Raw genomic sequence first — 13,417 nt, 5'->3', positions numbered from 1 at the left:
TGATCGTGGTCCTTGTAATTATTTCTCTAAATAAAAAATAATAATCATAATCACTTGAACAAAACAATGAATGAGTAAATCCATAAGCCCAACAAAAGTAAAAGAGATTATTAAAAATATTAAATAAATAAATAATAAAATAATAAGGTAATAGAAAAGGCAGCCAGTAATAGTTTTTTTTTCACCCATTGCAAACTGAGATGCCCTCATCCACCGTTTATATCACTATCTGAAAAAATAAAAATAAGAATGACGATTGGTTGAACATGGAGATACCCCTTGCATTTAAAAAGATCGTGAACAATTGTGAATTTAAACACCATGGAGAAGTAAAACATTAACAATATGACTTAATTGTTTGGTTGCTGCAAGAGATTATTCATATAGAAGAACGCATAAAATAAAAACAAAGTATTAAATCATTGTGTAGAGTGGTTTATAAAAAGAGTATAAAAAAATGGTAAAAAGTAGCATGGCAAGATGAAAAATGATCTTTCCTTGTTATCATCTTTTCATTTTTGTTCCTGTAATGAGAGAGAGAGAGAGAGGTGAAACACAATTTTCTTTCTTTTTTTTTTTTACATTAAAATGTCTTTTGCACAGATTAAAAACTTAATTTAGTTGTTAAGAGCCTGAAGCCATACCTATAGAGGAGAAATGGAGGAAGGGAGAGAGATTTTACATTATTACCTATGTTATACCTTCATTTTAAAACCCAGCTGAAACAGATTCTTTGTCTAAGCAATATACGCAATTTACCGTTCTCACTGTAAAATGATTGTGATAGAATGGTGGCAAAATTCTTAGAGAAAAAAGAGCAAGACTTTCCTTTTTTTCATGTTATCCTAAGTGTCGATATGATTGGGTGAAAAAAGAAACTCCTATTAATTTATTTCGACCTAGGACAATAAGTCGATGATTTTAATCTTACTTCAAATTTTATTCAGACATATCTCACTCCTCTTTTTAATGGTGAATCAGTGTTAAACTAAATTACTTAACTAATATTAGTTCTCCCTAAAAAAGGAGGTGATCCAGCTGCATCTTCCCATCAGGATTAAAAAGAAAAAACTGTTTGTATCTCACATACATTAATTACTGAAAAAATATTTTATGCATCAATATGAAAAGAAAATATTTAATACAGAAAAACATAATTTAATGTATTTTTCAATTTTTCTATAAGATAAAATCTATCTATATAGATTTTATAATTAAAATTGAAATTAATTTTTTCTTGTATTTGAAAAAAAAGATGTTTCAATTTAATAAATATTTACTTGGTGGAACTTGGACTAAGCCCTTCTGAGTAAAGAAAGGGCAGCACAGTTGACGTGAGATAAATTTTATAAAAGAAAATTATCTCAACCATGTTACACATAATATGCTGACGCTGAGGAAATAAAAGATTTTTATCTCAAGATATTGCAGAACAATTCTTATTTCCGTTTTAAAAAGCACATTAATTTAAATTAATTTCCATAATAAAAAATATAATCATTATCATTAGTTATTAGTTAATTATTGTTTATTATAATGTGTCTATTCAAGACATTCTTTTTACATGAATTTAAAATATTTACTAAATTCAATAATCAACACATATTTTCCAATCTAATAAAATATGTAGATGAACAGTTTACGTAGATTTTTTTAATATATATATATATATATATATATATATATATATATATATATATATATATATATATATATATATATATATATATATATATATATTTGATTATTAAAATATGCATTCAAATTACTATTTAGTAAATATGATAATCTTAAATTAATTCATAATTTGAAAATATTATACACATTCTTTTATTTAGCATCATATATTTTATATTATTAAAATTAAAATAATATATACTTAAACTCCAAACCTGTTTATGGATCATAAATTTATTAGATCACATATAAATTGATCAATTAGGTATACAAAGGATCCTATCAATAAAATTGAAAATTGTTTAAACATATAATTAAATTGATCTATAATAAAAAAAAATCTAACAATTAGTAATTTGAGCTGATAGTCATTACTTAATTTTAATTTAAAATTCACAATGAGTAGTTTAAATTAATTTCAAAATTGAGTTGATAGTCATTAATTAATTTTAATTTGAGTTAAAAAAAATCTAACAATTAGTAATTTGAGTTGATAGTCATTAATTAATTTTAATTTAAAATTAAAAATTTAAATTAATTTCAAAATTGTTTATATATATTACAATAGTTAAATAGATAAAAAGTTATGAGTAGTATTTTAAGAGTTATTTTAGTGGTATCTGAAGATTTAACTAATGAAATAAGTTGATTTAAAAATTTATGTTAATTATTAAATTCAAATGTTAATTTTTAATAATAACAGAAAAATACCTAAAATGTTGTATGTAATTTTTGTGTTAGTGGAATATATTAGCTGTCAAAACTCAAAACCATATTGATAGTCCAACAAACATTGCATGCGATATACTGAATGAAACAAAACAACTGGACCTGGGAAGCAGGGAAAGCGTCTCTGACCTGCCCATGCCATTTTTATATAAAGGGTAATTCTATTTATATTTCATTTTTCTTCTTCTTATTACATCTCTTTATTTTGGAAATTAAATTTTCGTAATAGAATTTAATAAAAGGGTGCAAATAGATAAAAATATAAGTAGAATATTATTTTTTTATATATGGCGGTCACATATTAAAACGTACTTTCATTTCACAACCTGCTGGGCTGAACTTGTCTTTGAGGAGGGGCTTTGCTATTTATACTCTTTCATTGTTATTTAAACTTCCAAAAGTTGTTATTTCATATATTAATTTTTTTAATTGACAAATATTACTTATTAGTTTATTAGTTTTTATTAGGGTCTTTATTAAGTTGTGACTTATATATTATTTAATCATGTAATGATACGTGATTTACATCACCATATCAGACAATTCAGTTTATTTTTTTTTGTGTTTTGCAATTAAAGTTCAATGATTTTTTTTACAAATTTGATATTTTTTTTATTAAAATACATTTTTATTCTTAATTAATTTCTATTCTTCCTAATTTAAAATCAGTCTTCTCTTCCTAATATTTTATACTATCATCTACTCATAAATTATTATTGATAGGACTTTTTAAGTGATTATCATAAAATTTATCAAACTTATCATACATGATGAGTTGTGATAGAATAACAATATACAATTATTTTACATGATAAATGTATAATTATTATGAAATAAATAGATATTGCACAATGGTATTGAAAAAAAGGAACACCTAGGCTGATCAAGAGTGTTTAGAGAAGATGATCAAGAGTGCTTAGAGAAGATGAGAGAATTAATGAGAGAGAAGCTTTTTCTGTATATCTATTAATGGTGTTAGTTACAAGCCTTATAAAGGCTACTACACTTCCACTAACCACATAGGGAATTATGTTATGAGAAGTAACAAAATTACCTAACTCCAAACAACCTCTCCTTTCCTAAAAATACAAGAGAGAAAACAAAAACAATAGCTTAAGGTAAAACCAATTCTAACAATTCTCCACCTTGGTTTAAACCTTCAACTATCTACACTATTTGCATAATCTGTATACAATGAAGAAACTTAGGTCTAGGTAGAGCCTTAGTCAAAGCATTTGTTGGGTTATGATCAGTGTTGATCTTCTCTAGGTTCACCTCCCCACTTGCAATGATTTCTCTCACAAAGTGAAACTTAACATTTATGTGCTTAGTCCTCTCATGGAATGTTTGATTTTAGCCAAATATATACCACTTTGGTTGTCGCAGTAGACCTTAGAAACTCCTTTTTGAGCCTATAAACTCACTGTCATTCCTTTCATCCATATTGCCTCTTTCACTACCTTAGTCACAAAAATGAACTCTGCTTCCGTTGTGGACAATGAGACCACCTTCTGTAGGTTGCACTTCCAACTAATAGTTTTTCCATAGAACTGAAACACATATCTTGTTAATGACCTCCTAGTATCAATGCATCCAGCATAATCTGAGTCAACAAATCCTGTCACATTCCCTACATTTTCTTCATGTTTCTCATACAACAATCCAATTTCAATGGTTCCTTTCAAGTACCTTAGTATCCACTTCAAAGCCTCCCAGTGTAGTTTTCCTGGTTTCCCCATGTATCTACTGACTATAATTACTGAGTAGGCTAGATCAGACCTTGTACATATCATTACATACATCAAGCTCCATATTGCATTTGAATAGGGTACATTCTTCATATAGTTTACTTCTTTTGACTTTGGTGAATTTTGGTGTGAAAGTTTGAAATGTTGAGCCATATGAGTTGCCACTGGTTTGGACTTCTCCATACTAAACTTTTTTAGCACTTTGGCTATATAGCTTTTCTGAGTAACAGTCAAGATATCCTTGGTTCTACCCCTTAGTATCTTCATTCCTAGAATCTTACTAGTAAGCCCTATATCTTTCATTTCAAACTCACCTTTAAGCATTTCTTTCACCTTTACAATCTCCATTTTGCTTTTGCAAGCTATCAACATGTCGTCTACATATAGTAGTATGTAGATTATGGATTCAGTGTCAGTATCCTTCAAGTACACATAACTATCATACTTACACCTCTTGTGTCCATTCTCCACAATGAAGGCGTCAAACCTTTTGTACCATTGTCTGGGAGATTGTTTGAGGCCATAAAGGAACTTCTTTAACAAACACACCTTGTTCTTATCACCTTCTTTAATGAATCCCTCTGGTTGAGTCATATGAATCTTCTCATCCAATTCTCCATGTAGGAAGGCTGTTTTCACATCTAATTGTTCCAATTCTAGGTTGTTTTGAGCTACTAGCAAGTAACATTCTAATTGAAGAATGTTTTACAACTGGTAAAAATACCTCATTATAGTCAACTCCTTCCCTCTAAGAGAATCCTCTTGCAACTAGTCTTGCCTTGAACCTTACTTTTTCAATCCCTGGAACTTCTTCCTTTAATTTGAAGATCCACTTGCAGCTGACCAGTCTAGTCCATTTCGATTTCTCTACCAAAACCTAAGTATCATTCTTCTGAAGTGAGTTGATTTCTTCATACACTGGAGCAACTCATATCTTGTTAATGACCTCCTAGTTGCTTTTGATGGCTTCAACATAATTCCTAGGCTCATCATTCTCAATTTCTTCTACTACATTCAATGCAAATGCAACCATGTCAACATAGCCAAACCTTAGTGACGGGTTAATGACTCTTCTTTCTTTATCTCTGGCCAATTTATAGTTCTGCAGATCAGGTTGAGTCTGTGTAGGCTCATTCTCCTGATTCTCAACTTTGATATCTGGTCTTGGTCTTTCTTGTACTGGCTCCACCTCCATTAGAACATTATTATCGATGCTTGATCCTGATTGTTGATCTGTTGAGGCCTTCCTTGTGTAATACATCTCAGATTCCTTGAACACAACATCTCTACTGATCAAAACTTAAGGCTGGCCCTTCTCCATACACCATAACCTATAACCCTTAACCCCTTGAGCATATCCTAGGAACATACAATTCAGAGCCCTTGGTTCTAGTTTTCCTTGCCTTTTATGAGCATATGCCACACAACCAAAGGTCTTCAAATGTCCAAGATTTTAAGGGTAACCACTCTACTTTTCTTCTAGAGTTTTTATCTCAATAGCAGTGGATGGACATCTGTTTACTAAGTAAGCTATGGTCATCATAGCTTCAGCCCAAAAATGTGTAAAACAGTTTGCATAAGATGTAATGCATCTGACCCTCTCCATAATAGTTCAGTTCATCCTCTCGGCCAATCCATTCTATTTGGGAGTGCCCCTTAGTGTCTTGTGTCAGAGTTTCAGAGTAACAATACCAATTCCCATTACTTTACAAGCTTTATTGTTGCCAAGTAAAATCTGCCCCATCAATCTTCTCATAAGAACTGAACTGGTCCATTGTAGGACACATGTGAAATGAGCAACTCGAGTCAATAACCCAATTTGGTTTGACTGGTCCCTTTGTTTCTTTTTCTTCTTGTACTCAGGAAATTCTTTCTTGAAGTGTTCTTCACTTCCACAAATGAAACATCTCATCTTCTTGCCTTCTTTCGATTTGGATCTTGTATCTTCTTGCCCTTGAATTCTTTCTTTTCAGGCCTCTCTTTAGTGAACAATCCCCCTGCATCTAGATCACCCTTTCTTTTTGACTTCCTCCTCAAATCTTTTGTAAACAAAGTTGCTTGTACTTCTTCTAATGAGAGAGTATCCCTGCCATAGATGAGTGTATCAGAGAGGCTGTCAAACTCGTTCGGTAATGATCTCAAGAGCAAAAGTGCTTGGTTTTCATCTTCTAGGGTGATTTCAATATTTTCCAGATCAAGAATGATCTTATTGAAGTCATCCAAATGATCTTCTAGCGACTTCCCTATTGTCATTTTAAGGGTGTATAATTTCTGCTTCAAGTATAACCTATTGCCAACGATTTGGTCATGTACAAATTTTCCAACTTGTTCCAAATCGTTACAGTCGATTTCTCCTTCGAAACTTCCCTTAGTACTTTATCTCCAAAAGACAGGATCAAAGCACTATGAGCCTTGTTAAGAACCTTCTTCTTCTCCCTTTCTGACATTGTTGTAGGCAACCCCTTTTCTCCTTCAAGAGCTTGCTCTAATCCATGATGAACCAGCAACGCCCTCATCTTCATCCTCCATAGCCTGAAATCATTCTTGCTGGTAAACTTCTCAATATCAAACTTTGCAGAATCCATTTTTGATTTTACCAAGAACAACTTCCCCAAAAAACCCAACCTGAGCTCTGATACCAATCTGTTATGAAATAAACAGATATTGTACAATGGTATTGAAAAGAAAGGAACACCTAGGCTAATCAATAGTGTTTAGAGAAGATGAGAGAATTAATAGGAGAGAAGCTTTTTTGTATATTTATTAATGATGTTAGTTACACGCCTACATTTCCACTAACCACATAGGAAATTTGGTTATGAGAAGTAACAGAATTTCCTAACTCTTAACAACCTATTCCTTCCCAAGAAATACAAGCGAGAAAACAAAAACAATAACTTAAGGTAAAATCAATTCTAACAATAACCTATTTTCTCTTATTTATATAACTGTATCCATAATTCTTTTAACTCAAAAAATAAGGTGTTTTAATAATAAAAAAATGTTTCATAACATTAAAAGATTATAGAAAAAATGAAAGTTTAATCAAAGGAAATATTTATGCATATAGATATACCAGTATTACGATATACCCCTAAAGGAATGTATCGATCAACACTTGTTAGTAGTTAATATGTTATGTTAGTGGGGTATTAGAATCCATGTCTTCCTTATCACTCCAACTTTATGTCCTTCCCCCAATTGATGTGTATAGTGTAAACAAGTGTTGCTTAAGTCCAATTGGGAATGCATGTGAAGAAAAATTGGTGGTGGATATTAGCTAATACTTAATTTGGTTATGGAAATGCATGTACTCAGGCAGGGATACTAACGGGACCATCAATGCTTGGACAAGTTGAAAACTTTAACGAGTTGTTGTTCGCCCCAAAACCATTCTACGTATGTGAGACAATCTCTTTTTTACGGGACCATGATATTCCTATTCTTGATGACAGTCAAAGTAAATATATCTAGTGTGATGAGCACGGGGAAAAAAACATGCACCATTGGCGTGTGTTCTTGTGTCTTGCCACTCCTATTTACCTTATGTGCTGCTTCGATTCTACGACAAGTTTTGTCCCCGGAAATCGACCTCTACAAGTCCTTATTTTTCATTGCAACATTCTCGTCAACTGGTTCCTTTCAAGTCACTACTAGTGTTTTGGAAGACTTCAAGCTACTAAATTCAGAGGTTGGTCGATTGACAATCTCTGCATCTTTGGTAAATGGATTAATCTCTAAAGTGTGGCATGCAGGGCATTCTAGTCTCACATCAGCAAAGAGTTATATATGGAAACACAAAAAGAACTCTTCCAAAATGACGAGCCTTTTTTTCATTGTTACGGTGATTATCATTGTATGTGTTTTACGACCTATCATGTTATGGATGATACGCAAGACACCTAAAGGGAAGCGACTTAGAGAGTCCTCATGGGGATAAATATATATTCTTAAGATTCGATCGTTATCATTTTTAGTAAAGAATTGTTTTTTATTTTATTATCATATATATTTTTTTTATTAAATTATTAATTTGACAAGTCCTTAATTAAAATTAAATGCTTGTTATTATGATAGAGATTATGATAATGAGAAACAACTCCTTTATAATTTTAATCTAAATTGTTCTTCAACATAAGATTATTGTAAATAAGACATCACTAATCCGGATATATCAATATATATGTAATGGTCTTTATTGGATAAAGATTAATAGATCTCATTTATTAAATTGCATATGTATATGTGGATGTCATCATTGAACTGGCTTAATTGAGGATTCTTAATAGTTAATATTACCTTGATATGTCAATAGGAAGTTCTCAAGAAGAAATATAATAATTTTTTTTAACACGAGATTATCATAAGAATTAATAAGTTATTTGTTATATTTTAATTTCAAACATCTAATGACTTAGAACACTAGTTGAATGAATATTAGATATGATTAAATACTTGTAAAATTAATGATCAATCAAGAATGAATCCATTAACTCTAGCTAATGAGTTTGGACTCTATGATAGAATTAAGACTTTGGTTAAGTCATTCATTGATTAAATGTATTAGCTTATTAGAGTTTGATAATAATACTATACTCTAGAATTAACCTTGAGTTATAAATGATGGAAGAAAATATTACATTACTCTTCTATTGGTTCTTGAAGGTAAAAATGTTACTTCATGAGTGTTGTTAGATGCCTACCTTAATTAGTAAATTAATTATGATTAATTTAATTAATTTACTATCAAACGAGTGTTTCAATCTTTGCAAAAGAATAATTTATTTGATAATTAAATTAGAGAATTTAATTTAATCAAATAAATATTTTAGTGAAATAGTATTATATTTTTTGCTAGCACCAAGAATGCAATTAATATAAAAAAGGGAGCATTATTTTATAAATGTGGAAGTTGTCCATAAAATAAGAATAATATTCTAGTGCTACATATCATGATCAGATAATGTGATTAATTGTGAATCGTCTTTTAAAAGTAAAAGATATGAGATAATTTTTTTATTGTTACAAAGATAAAGAGATATGAAATTATTTTAAATAAAATCTTTCCTTTTTTCTTTTAAAGAAGGTTAAAATCCATATCTCTTTAATATTATAAATAAAAGTGTATACATGAGCCGAAGTATATAAGACACGAACTAGAAAAGTCCAAGCCGCCTAGTTTTAGACTTCGAAAATAGAAAGATGATTTGCTCTATAGAGTTCCACTCATCAAAGAATTGATAACTTAAATTAATCTTGGTTGGATACATGTAGAATTTTTACACTATTGAAACAGATTTGTTACTTCAAAAACACACATCTGAGTACACAAACCTATTTTTCTTTTTTTTATTATTGTTATATATTTTTGAATGTAAAATAAATTATAATTTTCCGTTGCAAATATTGAGAATACTTTTATGTAACTATCAAGTCCTCCATAGCTTCCATCTATCTTATGCTGTTAGTGTGTGCATTATTTGGTGAGTTCATTGGCAGTTGGGCCAATGATTTTGGGCCTAGCGATGCCAGAAGGCCCACCACTAGGTTCAACATTGGTAGAAAGGTTAGATACCTTGACCTCGACAGTGTTTATGTCATTATTCTTCTTCTCTAGTAGTGCCAGATTCAAGTTCCATCTAGTGGATTTCTATGGCTTTGCAATTGTGCAGCCTGTGGCCATAGTTGATTTCTTTGGGAAGCTAGTAGGAACTATATTACCCTCTCACTCTATTGCAAGTTGCCACTCATTGATGCTCTCACCTTAGGTCTCATCATGAGTTCCCAAGGCCTCACGCAGTTGCTTCACTTGCAAAGTTTACAATACCTTCATGTAAGGGTTTACTACTAACATTTGTTCTCCTTATTGTCAGTGCTAGGCAATTTAATTTGAGTCCCATGCAAACATCTATGTATGCAGGGGTTGTCTAACTTATATCAAGTAAAAACGGGGTTAAACTACTCCATCACTTCTGATTTATGCAATTCTTCTATGTACTTTAAGATTATTGATTGTAGGTATTAATTGCACCAATCAAGTGTGATGGGTTTTCTAATCCTTTTTTTAAACTTGGGATAAGTTAGATAACCCTGTGTGAAAATGGTTAATTTGCTTTGCAGAGGAGAAAAAACTAAATAGATGCAATGACATAATTAATGATTAGTTACTTAGCTACATAGTTTTTCATTTTTTTTTCTAATAGCCAATTTGAAGTTGAACATGTCTTGCAGATTATAGATGATTGTCATACGCTCAAATGTTGTTATAGCTTTAATATAGTTGACAACAGCTTCCAATCCCATAGTGAAATTTATGTATGAACCATCTAAGAGTTACTTGTCCTTAACTAAAAGGAGGACCATTGAGCATGCTCCTCCCAATATTGTACTTCCCTTGAAGGCATGCATACACTATGAAGAAAACACCCCACCCATGATCAATTTTCTAGAAATGTCCAACTCCACAATTGAGAACCCCATTTGCTTCCATATGTTCTACACCTGGTTGAGCTGAAAGGCAGACAGATTTAATATATCATCAACCCAAGAACAAGGACACGTTACATTCTAAACATTCACAGAACATGGGCAACGTGATGGTGAAACTCTGCACATCCATTTCCCCTTATGAGACCATGCACGACGAAATATGCATGCCATGTTGATTGTGGCATTTCACAGGAAATGGGGAGCAAATTAGGTCATGGAATCAGCATACCCCATTAGAGCATTGAATCGCCATTTGCTTCGAACCGCGCCATGCTCCGTTCGGATCCTAGTTGAGCGTGAAAACTTGACTAGGAACAACCCTTCAACTTCTGTGTCCTTCTACAGTGTTGGAATTGTGTTTATAGAAGGGCCAGATGACCGTGAAGCCTTGGCATATGCAATACACATGGCATATCACTCGAATGTGAAGGTCACAATGCTTCGTTTAATGGAGCCTCACAAGAAGAGTAGACAATTGATCAACATAGACCCTGATGGTGACTTGATTCACAAGTTTATGGTTGACTACCTCCAAATCAAACGCCATGATTACAGAGAGGAAGTTTTGAGAGATAGTGAGGGAATGGTCAGTATCATAAGGTCACTCGAAGGTTGCTATGATTTGATTTTGGTGGGTAGGCGCCAAGAAAGAGAGTCTTCATTGTTTAGTCGATTAACAGAGTGGAATGAGTACCCGGAACTTGGTTATATAGCAAATATGTTATGTCTTCGGATTCAACTTTTGATGGGTCTGTGTTGGTGGTACAACAACAAAATAGGTTAGGGGTTGGTCATCATGATTTGCATCTAGACAGTTCCTTCACTTCCAAGCATGAAACCGCAACTGTTGTGGATGTGCACCCTAATGCAAGGGTGTGGCCAGTGATTTAACCATTGAACAAATCAGGAACATAGTTGTTGATTCTGTAGATGAACTCCTGGAGTACTTAAATAGTTTACACTTTTGTCAATACTTTGTAGGTAATTAAACATTGGCCTATGGATTTGTAAATACAGACATATAATTAAAATGAAGGCAACATATTTCCTATGTTATTGAATTTGTCTTGGTATTGGAAAGCCTAACTGAAAACCCTATCAACCTATTAAGTTGCACTTGCATAATACCACTCGCAAGCAAACTAGCTAAAAGATAAGACGAGTACAACGATTAAAATAAGGATGGAGGAATATAAAACAACTATAGGAGAATGACTTGAAACACTCTAGATTGACATATATAATGATGAAACCCAATAAAACAATATGTTAAAAACAACACAGGATTAATGAAACCCAATAAAAACAACACAGTAATTCTCATAAATTTAAATCAAAACGGTACAACTCCCCCAGATATATGCAACCAAAAACAATGCCACCACCATCTCTTTATGATGATCAAATTAATTCATTTCCAGAAATGCCTTACAATATAGAATTTTCACCCATAAAAAATGGAATATGGGAAGAAATCAGATATACCTCTTATATATCCTACACTGTTTCCATTGTTCACCATCGTTCCTGAAATATTTTCCTGAAAACGGAAGACCAACCAACAGCTCAGAAACCAAGAAAATAAATTCTCAGCATTAATTTGGCATAGTTTTAAGGGAAAAATAAATGGTGTCCTAGTTTGTGGATGAAGGTCTGATAGGATTTAAAGGAGGCGGAAGAGGAAAAGGAGAGGGTAGTAGGTTTCTGTCCGAATCCCACTGAACAAAAGGGTAACAAAAAATGATTATGTCTTAGTCTAATAGTCTCTAAATAGGACATGACTTAAAAAGAAATAAAGAGAAAAATGGGTATATTTAATAATCATTTGATTATTATTATATTTTATTCACAGTCATTTCTTCATAATTCTATGCCCAATAGGCGGGGTTTCACTGTCAAGAAATTGAAGAGTGCAGGACAATGACAGAAAATAAATTAGATAATAAAAAAAGGAAAATTGATAGTACATACTGATTAATTTTTGTTTGTATACTTGCTATTTATATATATAAAGCACGGGAAATAAAAAAAAAACTAAATATATTTGTTTTTGTTTAAGAATTTCATCAATGAAAGTTTTGTTCCTCTCATATTTCCTATTCCTCAATAAACAATTTCATAATTTTCTTCAAAATATTTCCAACCTCTGTTGGGCTTTTACCTAACCAAACTACCATCACACACTAATTAAACAGAAACTGAACAACAGAAGAAATATACAATAATAATATAATCTTGAACAAATTTTTGAGGGTACTAGATGAACATTCACCAACTTTTTGACGGCAAGTTTCAGTGATTATGTAATCCCAACCATATTTTTGGAATAACAAACCAACAACCTTCTTATATATGATGAGTATCCCTTCTCAAGTTTTCAACAACTGACCCTTCAATCTTGGAAAGTCTAGATAAATTGTTTCTTCAAATTGCAAGATAAATAATTAAATACTCCTCTCTCATATAATCATTTGAACTTCTATGAAAATTAAAATTAGTGCCAGAACAACCTATATGTAATTTTTAAAAATTCCATCATTAAAATTTAGTGATCTCAGAATTAGTGAAGAAAAAATAATTTTCTATAATCAAAATTTAGTCACTAATTCATTCAATTTTAGGTGCTTATCCTTTTCCACAAGCTTCTTGAAAAACCAAAAAGCACATCCAAAACATCCAACCAATATCAAACTTTTACACCACCAAGCTATCAGCAAATATAGCACCTAATAATTAGAACTTGATAATAAATAAATGATAATAATTAAGAACTT

Source organism: Glycine max, chromosome 2, assembly GCF_000004515.6.
Source record: "Glycine max cultivar Williams 82 chromosome 2, Glycine_max_v4.0, whole genome shotgun sequence".
Taxonomy (NCBI): Eukaryota; Viridiplantae; Streptophyta; class Magnoliopsida; order Fabales; family Fabaceae; genus Glycine; species Glycine max.
Note: the sequence above shows the minus strand (reverse complement) of the source record.